The sequence below is a fragment of the Panthera tigris genome, chromosome A3 (genome assembly GCF_018350195.1).
Source record: "Panthera tigris isolate Pti1 chromosome A3, P.tigris_Pti1_mat1.1, whole genome shotgun sequence".
Taxonomy (NCBI): domain Eukaryota; kingdom Metazoa; phylum Chordata; class Mammalia; order Carnivora; family Felidae; genus Panthera; species Panthera tigris.
Genome location: NC_056662.1, coordinates 120,010,883 through 120,026,022, shown reverse-complemented (window position 1 = coordinate 120,026,022; position 15,140 = coordinate 120,010,883). Strand labels below are relative to the sequence as shown.

Here is a 15,140-nt window from a genome sequence, read left to right as displayed (position 1 = left end):
CCCCCATAGTTCTTTTTCTAAAAGGATAAATATTTATTAAAAGTAGGAGAAATATTAACTGAATTTGTATATTTCTTTAGCTGGATAGTGGGTATATCTGTTAAAATTATTTTCAATACCTTTTTTGTATGTCAAATATTTTGTAATCAATAAAACCATTATTAAAAGTGCTAACCACTAATATTTGCATGTGTAACAGACTATGAGAAATGGGTATGAAGTTAGTACCTGTAGGTCTGTCCTTCAGCAATTTGTTATCGATTATGATAAATTGGTACTGAGTACATGGATAGCTGTTTAGAAGAGTTCTATTGCAATTTCCAGCTCAGTGGCAGAGGGTATCGTGATTGATGTCTGAGGCAGACATGTAGAGTATAGGAATAGTGCTTTGTTTTTGCTAACCGCTGATTATCTAATGTGTTTATCAGAAAGCCCCGAGACTTCACCTGGACAGTTTCTTGGTCCTGTGCTTACTGCAGTTCTTCTTTTACCCTGGGAATCATACTATGATACTGTATCTACTATGGTGAAATCTACTAGGATTTCATTATGATTAATCCCAAGAAAGATTTCCTATTTATTTTTATTATTATTTTTATTGAGATATAATTCATGTATCATAAAGTTACCCTTTTAAAGTGGCTTTTAGTGTATTCACAAAGTTACACAACTATTATCACTGTTATCAGACTGTTCTACCACGCCAAAAGAAATCCCATGGAACCATACAATATTTGACCTTTTGTGTCACACTTCTTTCTTTCACTTTGCATAATACTCTCATGGTTCTTTCATATCGTAGCATGATCTGTATTTCATTCCATTTTATGGCCAAATAATATTCTGTTGTATGCATAGACCACATTTTATGTATCTGTTTAATTGTTGATGGACATGTGAGTTATTTCCACTTTTTGACTATTATGAATAATCTGGCTGTCAACTTCCATGTACAAGTTTTTACACGGACATATGTTTTCCTTTCTTTTAGTAATATACCTAGGAGTGTGTGAGAAATAAGGCCACTGACCCAATCAAAGGAGGAACGCGGAGGAGACTCGGAGCACAGTGAAGCAAGGCTTTAATCACCGTTCTTGCAAGAGCAGGTGTCTGATGGACAGGCACGCTCGGGGCAGTTACAGCAGGCAGTTTATCTCCTAGCATGCAAGGGCCTCCCCCGGTTCCTCATTGGCTGAGTACTACAGAGGTTACAGCCTTACCCAGACAACGCCTTTGCCCATGTAAGGCAAAAAATAGTCTGATTGGGACAAATGTACATTCCTTGAGGTGACACAGAGACTTCAGTTCTTTGGCTCACACTCATTGCAAAGCCCGTGAAAAATAAGCCCACGAAATGGAGAGGGGAGGAAGAACCAGGAAGTGAAGTGTCTAAGAGTTTGGGACTCTATTGTGGGTAGGTGGGGGTTTGTACATATTTCCAATGGGTTGTAAACCTATTGTTACTAGACAGCCCTGCTTTTATTTGGTATTTCTGAAAATGAATCATCTCACTGACTTCTCAAAGAATGGAATTACTGGGTCATATGGTAACTCTGTGTCTAACATTTTGAGGAATACAAACTGTTTTCCAAAGTGGCTGCACCATTTTACATTTCCACCAGCAGTGTATGAGGGTTCTGATTTCTCTCTTTCCTTGCCAGCACTACTATTTTTTAAAAAATTTTTAAGTATTATTTATTTATTTATTTATTATTATTTTAAATTTTATTTTATTTCTTAAATTTACATCCAAATTAGTTAGCATATAGTGCAACAATGATTTCAGGAGTAGATTCTTTATGCCCCTAACCCATTTAGTCCATTCCCCCTCTCACACCGCCTCCAGTAACCCTCTGTTTGTTCTCCATATTTATGAATCTCTTATGTTTTGTCCCCCTCCCTGTTTTTATATGATTTTTGCTTCCCTTCCCTTATGTCCCTTTTGTATCTTAAAGTCATCATATGAGTGAAGTCATATAATATTTGTCTTTCTCTGACTGACTACTTTCACTTAGCATAATACCCTCCAGTTCCATCCATGTAGTTGCAAGTGGCAAGATTTCATTCGTTTTGATTGCCAAGTGATACTCCACTGTATATATAGACCACATCTTTATCCATTCATCCATCGATGGACATTTGGGCTCTTTCCGTATTTTGGTTATTGCTGAAAGTGCTGCTATAAACATTGAGGTGCACGTGTCCCTTCGAAACAGCACGCTTGTATCCCTTGGATAAATGCCTAGTAGTGCAATTGCTGGGTCTTAGGGTAGTTCTATTTTTAATTTTTTGAGGAACCTCCATACTGTTTTCCAGAGTGGCTGCACCAGCTTGCATTCCCAAAGTGTTTTTTTATTTATTTTTGAGAGACAGAGAGAGACAGAGCATGAGTAGGGAGGGGCAGAAAGAGAAAGAGACACAGAATCTGAAGCAGACTTCAGGCTCTGAGCTGTCAGCACGGAGCCCGAAGCGGGGCTCAAACCCATGAACTGTGAGATCATGGTCTGAGCCGAAGTCGGATACTTAACCAACTGAGCCACCTGTCAGCACTTACTATTATATGACTTTTTGACCCACGCCATTCTAAAGTGTGAAGTGGAATTGTAATTTGATTTGCATTTCCCTAATGACTAAGATGTTGAGCATCTTTTCATAACGCTTATTGGCCATTCATACATCTTTTTTTTAGAGAAATGCCTATTTAAATCTTTTGCCAGTTTTTGAATTTGGTGATTTGCCCTTTTATTATTGAAAATATGAGTCCCATATCAGATAGATGATTTGCAAATATATTCTCCCATCATGTGGATAGTGTTTTTACTTTCTTGATGGTGTCCTCTAAGGCACAAAAGTTTTTAATTTTGGTGAAGTCCAATTTATCTTTTTTTTTCCTTGTCCCTTTGGTGTTATAACTAAGAGACTCTTGCCTGATCTGAGGTGATGAAAATTTATGCCTGTGTTTTTTTCTAAGAGTTTATAGTTTTAGGACTTAATTTAGGTCTTTGATACATTTTGAGTTAATATTTCTCTTTGTGTATGAGGTAGATTTCAGTTCTTTTTGCAGTAGAGATAAAGCTCGTTATTTTTAAATTTACACAGCAAGACCCTCTGATTAACCTCACTGGATAATATCTTAATCAGTATATGATTTCCTGCCACTTTATTAGTTTCACCTCTGACTTCCTGCTAATGAGTATTTTGTTGGTCTTAAATGGAGTTTCTTTATCAAAGCCATATTAACCTTTGCACTTAAAAAAATGTGAGAATTAGGAGGAAGTTTATTGATCATGCAGTCCAACCTTTTACCAGAGTAGAGGCTTCAGCATCTGTGACGGAGAGGCTTTCGACTTCTTTTTTGACACTTTCAGAGATGATTTGTTTACTGTGCTGGCTTTGGCAGCACATATACAGAGATGATTCATTCACTGAATTGTATTGCACTGTAATGCAGTATTTAAGAAATCTTATCTAATCAAAAATCATTTTATAAATAAAAAATGTTTCAGAGGGAAATGATAATTATTGAGTTTATTGATGGTTTACCACAGTTTTAATTTCATTTTTCCTGTAGCAATTTAAGTTAAAGGGAGTTGGTGATTGTATCATGTTATGGATGGAAAGTATGTGTCACCCCAGAATTCATATGTTGAAGCCCAAAACCCCCAATGTGATGGTATCAGAAGGTGTGGCCTTTTGGTGGTAATTAAGTTTAAATGAGATGTGAGGGCACTGTCCTCACAATGGGATTAATGTCCTCGTAAGAAGATACCAGGGAGTTTGCCCGACCCCCCACTGCCCCATAGCATGTGGTGATACAGCATGAAGGCAGATATGTATACACCAGGAAAGGGCCCTCATGAGACACCAGATCTACTGGCACCTTGATCTTGGACTTCCTAGCCTTCAGAACTTTGAGAAATAAATGTTTGTTGTCTAAGTACCCCCAGTCTCTGATGTTTTGTTATAGAAGCCAGAAGTAAGACATAGAATAACCCACAGGGGTTTATAATTAAATGAAAGCATTATATCCACCAGTGTATTCAGAGAAATACTCATATTCCTAAAGCAATTCAGCTCAGTTTTTTAATTTTTATTTATTTAAAAAAATTTTTTTTAACGTTTATTTATTTTTGAGACAGAGAGAGACAGAGCATGAACGGGGCAGGGTCAGAGAGAGGGAGACACAGAATCTGAAACAGGCTCCAGGCTCTGAGCCGTCAGCACAGAGCCCGACGCGGGGCTCGAACCCACGGACAGTGAGATCGTGACCTGAGCCGAAGTCAGACGCTCAGCCGACTGAGCCACCCAGGCGCCCCTTTAATTTTTATTTAAAATTTTATTTTAATTAATTAATTTTCCAGAGCACAGCATACACTTTATCTTAATACTAAGCATTAGAGTGATAAAAAAAATACAGAATGGAAAATTAGAGTATCACTTAGTCTTTGTGATTACGTAGTTCTGGTCTTTCACCATTTCTTTTTTTTTTAAATATATAATTTATTGTCAAGTTAGCTAACATAGTGTATACGGTGTGCTCATGGCTTCAGGGGTAGATTACCGTGATTCATCACTTACATAAAACACCCAGTAATTCAGCTCAGTTTTAAAAAGCTAATGGTTAGAACATTTAACATTTATTCTTTTATTCAGCTGAATATTGCCCCTGGTAACAACTCTGCATTTTATCAATGTCCTCTTAATACTTGGCTCCTAAAATTAAAGTCAGTACTTGGTGTATGCACATATTAGTACAAAGTATGGCTGGCTGATAGTTTTTGTTTATTTTGTTTTTTCTTATTATAGAACTCAAAATTAAGCTGCTTTTTTGGTAGACATATATTTGGGACTCATATTGAACTTATGATTAAGTGAAACCCCTTTTTAACAAGTTACTAAACTTCATGTTCCCTTCCTTTGAAACTCCTTAGAGTTGCCGTGAAAGTTAATTTACACCTACAAATTATCTGGGCTCTTCTCTGTGACTTACTGGCTACGTGACCTTAGCCAAGATACCGAATTTCTTTGACCTCATTTATCTGTGAAATGGGGATAATACCTCCATTTTCACAGTGTTGTTGGGGGTTTAATTAGATGATGTGTGCCAATGCATGCATGTGGCTCTAGCATTCCCAATGGAAATAGGTCTTATGCAAACAGTCTTCTGTCATGGGTGCTTTGTTGCTGGCCTTACTTAACTCTGTCAGATATTGACTATTTGTTAAATAGAATCCACCCAGTTCAGATCTCTTTATGTGTTGGATTGATAGGAACTATTTGCATATGAAACCTGCAGAAGAGAATAAAGAATAGTAGAAGAATCATTCCATGTACCATCCACCTAACTTAATTGGACTTTAACATTTTGCTGTATTTCAGATTTTTTTAAAAAGAAGTAAAACAATGTGGAATTGAACCCTCCGTGTACCATTCTCTCACTTTACCTTCCTACCCATTCCCTCGAGGTAAACAGTATCCTGAATATATTTGTTTCCTCAAATAATATAACTATTTTGCATGTTTTAAAAATTTAGATATGTAATATACTGTAATATGCTCTTGCGATGTGCTTATTTTTCCTCAACATTTTTCTACTGTGTGGCTCTACCATAATTTATTTACCCATTTGTCTTTGGGTCGTTGTTAGGTAGTTTCCAGTTTTTTTTAATTAGACAATTGTACAGTCCTGAACATGTTTATCGTGAACATGTGTGAATTTCTGTAGAGGGTGCATGCGTGTGTGTGTGTGTGTGTGTGTGTGTGTGTGTGTGTGTGTGTGTGTTTAGGATTGGACTCACTAGTTGAGGAGTATATGCCTCTTCAGTTTTGAAGAATAATTTGACGTTACTTAATGAGGTACACCAATTTAGACGTTACTGCCAGAGTGTGAGAGATTTACTTCCTCTACATTTCCTCCACCAAGTTTTAGCATTATCTAAAGTAATGAATTCATCAGGTTGTAGATGGTGAGCAGTTATTAGGTTCAGCAGTTTGTCTGTCCAACTTTAGAAGCCCTTGGCATGTGTCAGGAAACATTTATACTATCAACTGAACAGGCTCCTGGAACTGTGTGGCTCCAGATTTCTGACTAACTTATTCCGGTGTAACCCATAATTCATTCAACAAATTTAGTTGAAAAATAGCAACTTTGAACTTCTTAGCAATGACACAATCCTATAAGTGCTGGTAATAGTCTTTATTAGGTGTATTTTATTTGATTACACTTCTTTATGGAGCAAGTAAAGTAAGATTCTAGTCTCTAGCAATTGTGACTTAAAATAAATATTAACCCGTTAATAAAATTAGTACAGGATATATACTAGGGCAATAAAATGTAAACATAAATAGAAAGTCAAGTTTTTATAGTTTAAGATTTTGACATTGAAAGACATTTGTGATCATTTATATAAAGTGAATATGGTGAAGTGTAGTGTAACGAGTGAATCTATAGCACTGGTAGTTATATTCTGATTTGCACTGATAGCTCAGAGACAAAGATGGTACACGTTTATTGGATTAAGAAGCAAATGTGTGAGCCAGAAATAAAGGTGCTTATCACAGCTTGACCCTTGCTCGAACTCCAGGCATCAGAGTAAGTTATAGCTGTTAAATCTAGTTTAGCATTAAGAAATAACTTATCTCTAATTAAAAAAAAAAATAGTATTAAAAACATATTTCTTCTGAAGTTCCCAAATTATTAAATGTGCATTTAGGAATCATTTATTTGGGGGACGTTTACTTTGGCACCCATGTTAAATGTATTTCTCCTTTGGTATTTTAAGAGATTAAGGGTAATTCATGATATATTACTTGGTTGAAAGCTATCTTGCTGTCTCGCTTGCTTGTTTTTGTCCCCCATTTTCGGAAAGGAAAATAGAATATTGTGGAAAGTAGAGAAAAATATTAAGAAGTAGAAGGGAGGAAAAACTTAGAGCAAGTAGCTATACATAGTCCTGTGCCTAGACAAAAGCTATTAATATTTTGGTGGATTTCTGAAAATTACAATATGAATTTATAATTTTATTCAGAATTTTGGGTGTTTTTTCCAAAGCAAAGAACTGTTCTTTAATTTTTTGGATCAGGAGTTAAAAACAAACAAACAAAAAGAAACAATCAGGAACCTTCAGTGAAAGGAAGGTATTCTTAGTCTGTCATGGAGGGACAGCCATAGCAGCTCAGCCAGCGGCAGGCCGGCAGGCAGCTCGGAGCCGCCGGAGTCTGACCTCCTCCGTGCAGGCTGCCGGGTGGTAAACGGGCTGAACCTTGCTCCGCAGGCTGTAAAGGCACAAGTGACACGGACCCTGCCCTACAAAATACATTTTTTCTCTTTATGAATATGAATAGGTTTTCCCCCTTCTTAAAAAAAAAAGTTTATTTATTTTTGAGAGAGAGAGAGAGAGAGAGAGAGAGAAGGAACAGGGGGAGGCAGAGAGGGAGAGAGGGAATCCCAAGCAGGCTCTGTGCAGTCAGCGTGGAGCCTCACGTGGGGTTCGAACTACGGAACCGTGAGGTAGTGACCTGAGCCCAGATCAAGAGTTGGTTGCTTAACCGACTGAACCACCTAGGTGCCCCGGTTTTTCCCTTTTTTAATTGAGGAGGAACGAAGACAAAAGTTAACTAAGCTGTAAATGCAAATAAGTATGTCATTGTTGTTAACTGAGGCAAACTACAGCCACCCTTCTGACATTGTTATTAATAGTTATATTAGTAGAGCTTACCTTTAAAAAAAACAACAAACTTGACCTAACCCCTTTTAATTCTCAGTCTGGTATCTGACCTTTTAGTTTCTTCTCCCATCTGTTAGTGTCATCTTTCTCCCTTTCTGTTACTCCCTCTGTTTTACCTATTGCTATAAAACTGCCTTTAACCTTTTCCCCAATGTACTCTCCTCTCTGTCTAGCTTTTTTTCATTTGTAATATGTCTCTAGTATATTAATATACCAGAGTTTTTTCCTATGCACACCCCTCAACCACATATACCCACCATTGTTTTGGTCTACACATTGTTGTGTTTTGTTTGTTTTGTTTTTTATGTTTACTTTTGAGAGAGAGACAGACAGACACACACACACAGAAGCTGAAGCAAGTTCCAGGCTCTGAGCTGTCAGCACAGAGCCCGATGTGGGGTTCGAACTCATGAACTGTGACATCATGACCTGAGCCAAAGTCAGACGTTTAACCGACTGAGTTACCCAGACATCCTTACACAGTGTTTTAATATCTGTTGAATTTGAGTGCTTTAAGGATAGCATATATTCTGTTCAGTAAGATATAGCCCCCACTTCTTCCTATTGGCTTAAATTCACCCCATTTACACATTTTTGTTAACTTAGGTGATTGTAGGGATTTGAATTTGCACGTTTTATACTATACTATACTCTCTGTGAAAGTGCAGGAATAGATCCATACACACATGTTAAACTGATTTTTGGCAAAGTTACCAAAGCATTTCAGTGGCAAAAGGGCAGTCTTCAACAAATGGTGCTGGACCAATTGGATATCTACATGCGAAAAAACTGGACTTCAATCCATATTTTGTTCTACAGTAAAAAAAAAAGTAACTCCAAATGGAGTTAACTAAATACTCCAAATGGAGTATAAATATAAAACTTAAAACTTTGACACTTGTAGACAAAAGAATAGCATAAAACCTCTGTGACCATTGGTTAGGAAAAGATTACTTACATTCAGTACAAAAGGCATGATCTGTAAAAGAAAAAATTGATAAATTGAGTGTCATCAAAATTAAGAACTTCTGACCTTGAAAAGACACTATTAAGAGTGGGGGGGTGGGGGTGGGGGGTGGGGAAACCAGCCATCAGAGAAATGTAAACCAGAGCACAAAGAGTTACCATTTCGTATCCACTATGATCGCTAGAATAAAAAAAAAAAAAAAAAAAAAAAAGTCAGATAATAACAAGTGTTTATTTGAATGTGGAGAAATCAGAATCTTCAAACACTGCTGGTGGAAATATAAAATGGTGCAGTGAGTTTGGAAAACAGTCTGGCAGTTTAAGATATCCTGCTGAACTCCTTCAAGTGTTAGCTCAGATCTCACCTTGAGTAAAGGAGGTCTACACATAGCTTCCTATTTAGTGTCCCTTCCTTTTCACTCACAATCCCTTTCCCTGCTCTTTTTTTTACCCTCTAATACATATCACCTTATAAATATCACGGCATAATTTACTTGTTTTATTGTGTTTATTGTTTGCCTCTTCCCATTGGCACGTAAACTCTGTGAGGCCAGGATAGAACAGTGCCTGGCTTAGTGGCCTGTCATTAAATGTCTGTTGAATGAGTGAATGAAAGCTGGCACTGGCTCCACATCTCATGCTCTGAGTCACTGTGATATGCAGCCTCTCTAACTATTATTGAGTTTTCATAATGACTTAATTTTTATAATGATTTAGTAACTATGTAATACTTTATCTAGCTATACTGTAATTTATCAAACTATTTCTTGTGATGTAGTTTATTTCTGAAGGATAGGGTCATTCATTTAACAAACATTTAGAAGCCTTTAGAATTAGGCTTTGTGTGCCAGCCTCATAAAGATGAAGAAAATATGGACCTTGTTCTCAAGGAACTGTCAGACTACAGTGGCAGTAGATACAGCAGCAGTTATTATAATGATATGTGATAAGGGCACCCATTAGAGGCATTTGGAAGGTACAAAGAGAATACACCAGACGTGCCCAACTCTGAGAGCTAGAGGTTGGGTCCTGATTCGGGGGTGGGGTAGAATTGGGAGGAGGAAGGACAACTGAACAAAAGGATGCAGTAACCAAAATGTACATTGAGGGACAGTTTCAGTCAGAAGTTAAAATAGAGGGGAAGAGGACTCAAGATTGTCAAGGATGAAAAGGGTAAAGTACAACTTTAATCATTAGCAATGTCATATCTTCTAGTAATTTGTAGCGTAACACATCGTTGTGATCTGAGGAAGATTCTTACTTTCAGAAGTCTGCAAGTGGTAATACATTTGGTTTGTGTTTATCTTAAAATATGTATTACTCCTTACCCTTAGGAGAGGATAGGATCGAGTTCTTAGAATTCCTTTAAACTGCAAACAATGGGTATTATAAACTAATAATTGTAGAAGTGAACACTTTTGAGTATTTATTATATACTAGGCACTGTTCTAAACATTTTACATGTGTTAATGAAGAATAATATATTTTACCTTTAGTTATATGTACGGTCATGATTATCTGTAGGTGGATTATTTATATTTGGGTTATCCATTCATTTCAAAAGATCTCTTCGTTGACTGTGTCCTTCTACCTTCCCCTCAATATCATTCTCCTGTAACAATCATGTTTTTATTATACCTAATCAGCTCCCCCATCATCATTTATACCTGTATTTTAAAGCTGATAGATTGTTTTTGTCTTTCTACCACACGTGTTGACATTTAATGGGAAAGCAGATGTCATGTTAAGCCTCAGACAAGTATATAGACTCATTTTCCTCATTCTTACAATTTTCCTAACTTCTTAATATTTTATTTATCTATTCAAGGTTTTTCTCTAATTGAGGTGTATTAATTTACACAGGTACCAGTGGAAGCCATTTTTCCCAGTCCTATTTGTTATCAGACTCCCTCTGCCTATAAATCAGGGATATAATTCTTAGAAACCTAGGATTAGAGGAAGGAGAAAGGTTATGAAACAGAATCCACTTATGGGAGCTGATTTCAGACAAAGCTTTTGATGGACTTTGCACAAAAATATCTTAATCAACATGATGATTTTTTAATTTCACTTTGTTATGTTGCCTGAAATTCTGTCTATTAAGCATTCATTTAGATAGACAAATACCTGCTTCTAAGATACCTCTGGTTAGGTTAAGAGTTTATAACCTGTTCTAGTCAGATTGCCTCTGCACTCCTAGTGTAGTTGTGATTAGAAGGGAGAAATGTAATATTGGAGATGAGGGTATTATGGTAAGATGGGGCAGCCAGAGTACGGCTAGAGTAGGGTTCTACAGTGTAGGGGAATTTAAGGTTACCAAAATTAGGGAAGAGGGTCATGGAGAAGACTGTGCAGAAATGTGGAATTTGTAAAAGGCAAATTGATTTAGTAAAAAATTACTAGAGATGACACTTTAGGGGAAACAAAGGACATTTTTTTCTTTAAGGCTGTCTTGTTCTGATGACCTCCTGCTCACATGCGTCCAACTTAGGTTGATTCTTCAATGTAGTCTCATTTTCCATATTTGGGAAACTAGTATGGGGGTGAAGATTAAGTTGAATTTGGGAAAGATACAAGCAAATAAAATGTAACTCCACTATAGTTAATGTTGTAGTGCAGTTTTGCAAAATAAGCTTTTGTGGATTAGCCTGCCGATTGGACCATAATTTGTGACATTTCTTTTATAGGAATATGCATATAAAATATTAAATGACTAACATATAGTTAAAATAAAGGCTACAATTGGTTTTAGAGAACAAAGCCCTCATTTTAAGGGTAAGGATTAGGAGAAAAGAATCTGAGATTTGTAAGGGACCTTTTTTTAAATTTGGGGTATAATTGACATATTGATATATTAATTTCAGGTATACAGTGTAATGATTTGATGTTTGTATACCCTGTGAAATGATCAAAGAAGTCCAGTTACCATTTGTCACCATACAGAATTACAAACTTTTTTTTTCTTCTAGTGATGAGAACTTTTAGGATTTACTCTCTTGACAGCTTTCAGATATGCACTACAGTAATATTAACTGTAGTTACCATGCTGCTGCATATTACACCCTTTGATTTATTTATTTTATAGTTGGAAGTTTGTATCTTTTAACCCCCTGGAACCTTTGGTTTTTTTAGTCCATCTCTCTTCTGTTTGATTATCTTTAGTAATAATGATTGTGGGGTTGGCTTCTTTCCATTGTCTACTTACTTGTCCTAGTTACATTCTCTGAAGTCATATAGAACACATCTCTGTCCATTTTGATAGGTCGAGGGTTCAGATATTTGATGACTGCTTTGATGTCTCTATATGATGATAGCTAGTCTGTCTTCCCATATGCTTCTCTTTTTCAGGCTGATTTCCATAGCCTAATTGTTCTTGTATCCATTGTTTTCAAACTTGGAAATCCTTCTAGATAGTCTCTAACTTTAAGTCCTTGAAATCATGGTATTCAAAAACCTCATCTCATGGTTTAAATGTGATTCTAATCAGCTGAGATCAGAATGGGTCTATTTTATCAATGTGCTCAAGATAGTCCAAGTTTCCAATTAGGTTTTTTTTTTCTTTTTTTAAATGACCATATATGCTTCATTTTGTTCCCATTAACTACTTTGGTCACGTAAGCCTGTAGATGAATTTATTTATGTATTTACCTATTTATTTTCATAATTGGCTATTAAGCCAGATCTTCCTGTTTTCATTTTAACTTAAGAGAAGAGAATGATGTAGCGAATCAGGCTATGGACATTAGGGGCAAAAAGATTTGGGTTTTCCCATGTAGTAGTAAAGTGTCCTTGGATTATTGACTTAGCTTTTTTTTTTTTTTTAAATGAGGACAATGATGCCTCATTACTAGGATTGTTACGAGAATTACATGAAATATCTATTGAAAGGACTTTAATATGCTTTATTCTAGTGCTTCATTTATTGTTACTTTTTAAAATTTTTTTTAAGTGGGCTTTTTGCCCAGCTCTGAGTGAAGTGTGGGGCCTGAACTCACGACCCTGAGATCAAGACCTGAGCAGAGATCAAGAATTGGACACTTTACTGACTGAGCCACCCAGTTGCCCCTATTTACTATTAACTTTAAAATTTTTTTTAAAATAAACATTTAATAGATGCAAAAGAGTTTATAAAAATATGTAGCCAATAAAGAATACTACACAGCAGACATTTATGTATCACCCTTAATTTAGATCTAGTTTGTTTTTAACCTAGTGTTCTATCCTTTAGATCATTTACCATTTTTAATTTTCATTTATCGCATTGTCTAGGCTACTCAGCTTTCTGTTGTCAACAGATCTGATGAGCAAAATTTTTTTGAATTATTGGAGCAAGTCATTGAAAAAAATATTTAACAAGGAGACCTGAGGCTGAGCAGGGGCCAGCCGCCACAGGGCTGTTCCTTGGTGGGTATTGAGTATGGTTAGTTAGCATTGTGTAGGATCAAGGTTTATGGACAGCTACTCTGCCTGGAAGTATCCTTACCCACTTCTTTCTGCCATTTTTTTCTCTAGAAGGATATTTGAGAGATCAGTGCAACATTTATGTATTCTCTTTAGTATTGTCCTGATTTATCCACCTAATTTTTTTTTGATGGTTATGCTGTGAAAAGTGCTAATTTTATGAAAAGATCAGCCATAATTAGCATAATGACATAACTTAAGCTCTTAGATAATTCAGCTAGTGGTAAAATATACACATTTTTTTTGTTTTAGCATATTGTAGATTTTAAAAAATCAGTTTTAAATTTCTCAGATTATTTAAGTTCTTAACATAACCCCCCCCATGAATTAAGAGATGTTCTACTACTTATCACAAATAGCATTTTATTAATTTCTCACTAAAAATTGCAAAGTACATCAGAGTTGCTACCAAAGATTTCCACTTTAAGAATTAACAATAGCTTATTTTTCTGGTGCCACAATTTTGAAAGTCTTTTACTGGTCAGCGGAATATCTGAAGAAGTGTTGGACAGAAGATGTTCAATACAGTTTTGATTTAAGCAAAAAAAAACCTATGTTTGTTTACATTAAAAGTTAGAGATGGACCATTGTGTTAATAATTACATTCACTTTGTCATTTATTTATGTTATGACATTTTAGTGAGTAAATTTTTATTATGATTAACACTGTGGAATTTCTAGCTAATTTATTTTGGGAAATAAAGACACATCTGTTTCTTATACTTCACTTTTGTAATAGTATGGCCCTGGGCCTATGTTTCAGATTTTAGCTTTTGTTCTCTCACGGGGCTTATTGATTGTTTGTTCCTCCTGAGGCCCAATTTTCTTAATCTAGCCTTTGTTGTCACATAGTTATTTCCCACTAATTTATCATCCATATGCCGATTAGACATACTAACATGTAGTGGCATTGCAGTCACTGTCTCAAGCTAGGTTATTTTGTATTTTTCTTTTACTTCCTTTAAAATGGCAAAGTCCTGGGGAGTCTGAGTGGCTCAGTCAGTTGAGTGTCTGACTTCAGCTCAGTTCATGACCTCATGGTTCACGAAGTCGAGCCCCACGTCAGGCTCTGAGCTGACAGCTCAGAGCCTGGAGCCTGGTTTGGATTCTGTGTCTCCCTCTCTCTCTGTCCCTCCCCTACTCATACTCACTCTCTCTCTCTCTCTCTCTCTCTCTCTCTCTCAAAAATAAATAAAATATTAAAAAAAATTTAACTGGCAAAGTCCAGAGTTCACACGTATTCAGACTTGGATGTGTAGTACCTTTGCAAATCTCATCAGTGCTGGTAGGGAGAGGAGGAACTGAGAAACATCTTGAGGTTGAAACGTAAGGTAAAGAAAATGTACTTATGAATATTTTAGATAGAAGATATCTCTTAAAAGAGGTTGATTGCTGTGGAGCCAGAGTCTTATGGGGATTTCTTATAATATCAGATTTCTTTGTAGCCTCACTTCAGCAGTATTAAAGCCTCATAATAAAAAATGATCTTATGGCTTCTTGAGTGTTATTGAATAGCAATGATGGACTGCTCAATTGAAAACTATGCTAACTTTTTGTTTGTAGGATGGGGTAAGGGAACAACCCATTATCACAAGCAAACCAACAAAAACCCCTTTCTTTCCTTGTAGACCTACAACTACGCAGGTTTGGGAAATTTACCTTTCTTTTTTTTTTTTTTTCATTTTTATTTATTTTTTCATTTGAGAGAGAAAGTGTGCACAAATGGGGGAGAGGGGCAGAGGGAGAGAGAGAATCTTAAGCAGGCTCCACCCTCAGCACGGAGCCTGATGTGGGGCTCAATCCCACAATCTTGTTTGTGATCATCATGACTTGAGCCAAAATCAAGAGTCGGGTGCTCAACCAACTGAGCCACCCAGGTGCCCCTACCTTACTTCCAGTGTTAAGAGATGACCTTATATGTTTGTTTGTTTGTTTGTTTGTTTGTTTGTTTGCTTGCTTGCTTTTCAGGATGTCTGATAAAATTAC

The 15,140-nt window shown here is 36.3% G+C and overlaps 1 protein-coding gene across 16 annotated transcripts in view; it reads left to right on the top strand.

Moving 5' to 3' along the window:
- The first annotated feature begins 65 nt into the window (after positions 1 to 65).
- Positions 66 to 15,140, top strand: part of NCOA1 (nuclear receptor coactivator 1) — a 220,766-nt gene continuing 205,691 nt past the window's right edge. For 5 of the 16 annotated variants that reach the window (XM_042982385.1, XM_042982383.1, XM_042982384.1 and 2 more), the window contains exon 1: positions 4,322 to 5,465. The gene's annotated coding sequence lies outside the window, so the exon portion shown is untranslated. Of the gene's footprint in view, positions 1,107 to 1,224; positions 1,242 to 4,321; positions 5,466 to 6,484; positions 6,593 to 14,717; positions 14,799 to 15,140 lie in introns of those variants that run through there. The other 11 variants (XM_007093067.3, XM_042982381.1, XM_042982377.1 and 8 more) reach the window with 6 other exon arrangements.